Source organism: Notothenia coriiceps, unplaced genomic scaffold, assembly GCF_000735185.1.
Source record: "Notothenia coriiceps isolate Sejong01 unplaced genomic scaffold, NC01 NC01_scaffold00017858, whole genome shotgun sequence".
In the NCBI taxonomy this organism is placed as follows: domain Eukaryota; kingdom Metazoa; phylum Chordata; class Actinopteri; order Perciformes; family Nototheniidae; genus Notothenia; species Notothenia coriiceps.
The window spans coordinates 51,753-55,599 of NW_011350559.1; positions in this window are offsets into that span (position 1 = coordinate 51,753).

A 3,847-nucleotide genomic window follows, 5' to 3' on the forward strand; every position below is an offset into this window, starting at 1 on the left:
CTTAACAAGTCTCCTGTGTCATGTGTTATAGTTTATTTGTGTGTGTGCATTTTGGTGCAACAAATACTAATTTATCTTAATTTTCTCCCCATATATCTGAGGAAATGGTTTTGTTCACAGTTCTGCAGCCCACTGAGTCTGACTTTTGTTTTTCTGGCTAAAGTGAACATTGGATTTCTTTTTCAACATGTTGTGTTGTCACCAAAAATGGAGTGACGTCAGGTGTTCAGAAGTGCCTGAGTTAAAACAACACACAGTGCCCCCCCGGCAGGTCTAAGGCCAAGGTCCAGTGCCTCTGCCTCCTCCGGACTGGGGACATTTTGTACGTCACATAGTCCTTCTCATCAACCCTGTGCTCGTTATATCCTGCAGACACTATTTTTACAAGATAGAAACCAAGGCTTTTCACTCACTGTTGGATGACTCACAAGTACTTTGCCTTGGGCTGCTGCTTTGTTTGCATAACTCTCTTTTACCGTGATCTGCAATGCAATGTTTTTTTTATGTGTCTGTGTGTCACCCTCTCTCTTGCTTATCAATACATATAGATTCAGTCTGTGTTTCTGTGTATTCATGCCTTTTATGCACCTGTGTGATGGAGAGTGCACCCTGCTGTTTGACTCCCCTCTGCCAGAACCCCCCTCCCGCGTGTCCTGACCTTTGTCTGTTGGAGGAGCTGCTCATTGCTTACTCACATCTGACTGGCTATGATAAATAACGGGGGGTAGTCACACAGTCTTGTTTGTAGATTTAATTGAGAGTTACATAAGTTCTTGCTGTTGTTGCCGAAGCGGGAAGGCAGCAGCGGCCATCCTTGGAAAGTTTAGTTTAGTTAGCTGAATTGAGATTTGACACAATAATAAACGGGTTGACACTAGCAACACAAACAGTCCTTTTCAATTGCCTTTTCTCTCTTGCACATGGAAAATACAAATGAAAGGATAGTTTTGGCAGAGCTGCAATGTAACTAAGTACATTTATTCAAGTACTCTACTAAGTACATCGTTTAAGTATTTGTATCTCAGAGAGTTTTTACTTTTACCCCAATACGACAGCTGTAGTTAGTTTCTAAGCTTTACTTTCTTACAAAATGTGTTTCACATAAAGCATAACATTTGATGGTATGTTAAATATATGGATGAATATATTACAAATATGTAAATGAATTGAACTACTTAATAACATTTAGGCCTCCTCATATCGGTAATACAGGTTTCTAGACGCTGGTGTAGTATAGCCAGCAGGTGGTTTATCCTCAAATAGAGTGAATTAAGCAATTTGCACAAATTGTCTGCTATTGTCTGATCACCAAGTTGTAATAGACTGAAATGATCCTTCAAATAAATGCTGTAATCACACACAACTCAATTCAAAAGATCACACCCGTAGGACCATTGAGACTCTATCAACACTTTATTTTCACAATTCTCCTTTGCATGCTTGTCGCTAGAAGATTGTTTTTGATTAACTTTGTTAGTGTAATCAAAAGTAAGAAACACTTTAACTATAAAACCCTAAAGTTGCTCTTCATTAGTTTGTCAATTATTTTACTAAAGAGGACAAACATGTCAGAAATCCCTTAGGCTTCACCAATACTGCAGGATAAAACAATTTCTCTTCACAGAGTGAGGTGCAGAAGAATGCAGTATCTTAACAAATGACTCAATATAAATGTTTTGGAGATTTCCTTTCTTAAAACCCACTGTTGTTGTCACTTTGGTGAAGGGTGTTCTCTCCCAGCAGCAATATGCACAGTGTCATTCGTCCCTCTGTCTGACGGTTTGATAATAACCTCATTATTGGCTCCATGTGGTTGTCTGTTTGTCAGAGATAGAAGTGCCAGTTAAAAAAAAAGTTGGCAGGAAGGAAAGTGGGCAGTTGAAGAGCTTTCAATCTGACTCATTTTTCCGGGTCTTCTTCAGGGGATGGACGCTCACAGTCATCACCCAGCGTGTCCATGTGACAGTTTACTGGTCATGTGGGGAGATAACCACCTCCCATGTGATGACGGGTAATCACTTATTACATTGAATTAAGCACGATCAAACACACCGCAACACTTCCTGTCATCCCCATTAGCATCCTGGCTGTCATATTATAGCATTAAAAGTATGTAATACTAAAGTGGAGATAAGAAAGATGAGCCTTTAAGTATGTCTGAATCCTTCTTTGGCGGAAACAGAGGCTCAAGTTTAATGTTGTCCTCCAGACTGCTATGGATTGAATATTTCTATACAATCCATAGTTGGAGATCTTGCAATCCTTGCAATATGTCTGTGTGTAACATGGGTAAAACGTGATATTCCACCTCAGCACTTTTTCGTTAGTTCCTCATTTAAAGGGGAACTCCACCAATTCACACATCATCATCAGTTTGCTTGTCATTCAAAACAATCTTATGATGTATTTGGAGCTGCTGTTGAGTTGTGCTGCATTGTAGAGTTTTTGTTTAGAGTAGAAGAGTCCCATCATTTAAAACATTTGTATGATTGTTTTGGTGTATTCACTTTCCTTTCAACTACTTCTAATACTACTACTAATAATAATACTTTGAATTTATATAGCGCTTTTCACTTAAAGTCGCTTTACAAAAATACAATTCACACAACAAACAAAGATAGTATGAAGTAAATTAGAAACATTACAAAGACGAAGTTGGCTAATTAATTACAAGTTTGACAGAAAAGTAATCCCAACTATTACATCAAGTCCATAAACTATACAGTATTTTGTCATGCAAACAGGGCAAAAAAAGCTCCTTTCAGACTCTCAAACAGGGGGATGTTATGATATTGTTTATTTTATATAATTAAAGTGAATATCATTGATCTTAAGTTAGAAAACAGGACATTTAAAAACACAACTTTGGAATACTCTTTGACATTTTATAGACCAAATGATTAATGTAGAAACTAATCGACAGGTGCATCCCTTTACTCCTTTACAGTTGGCTCTAAACTGACCCTGATCAAATTCAATAAGTCTAAGTGAACTGAATGAACCATGCAATATAAAATAACACAATATGTCAGCTTGCATTGCTGGCTCATCATCTGTTCACTTGCAGCCGTTACGCTGTGATCCCCAGGCCCGCCCAGCTGCACTCCACCCTTCTCGCTCCATTACAATGAACAGGAGGACAGATTGACTGCGACAGGCGTGCAGTACCTCACACTACAGTACATCGATTGCTGGGGGACAGAAATAGGTTGTCTTATTACTGGGAGCCGAGACATGCTGCCATCGGCTCACAACGGAAGGGAAAGGAGGAGAGGGAGGAAGAGAGGCGATTAATATGCCCATCTGCTCGCTGCTGACTCATATTCCTCAGTGTAACACTGTCCAAACCTTCATTATACTGTTGTTCTTTCTGCACGTGTGGTTTTCTTTTCCACATCAAAGCTCTGTTAGCCTACTTCTACACAGAGAAAAAAAAAAAAATGCCCTCCTTTTTTATTGTGTCACAGCAGCAGAGCGACCTGCCCCAATTTCGGAAGTGCAACACCAAAGTGTGTTCAAATATTTAGTTTAGTGCACCAGGACCAAATATATTAATGATATTAATATATTATTATGTTTGTCTGCCCCTTCCTCTGTCCTCATTCACACACACACGCACGCACGCACACACACACACACACACACACACACACACACACACACACACACACACACACACACACACACACACACACACACACACACACACACACACACACACACCGATGATGGCAGAATGACTGATGCTGTTTGGCATTACTGGGGCACAATTCCTTCTGAATGCCCTAAAATGTGGCCTACCGGCTGCGCCCCCATCCCCCCACTCTCCACAGTCCTCTTAGCGAGT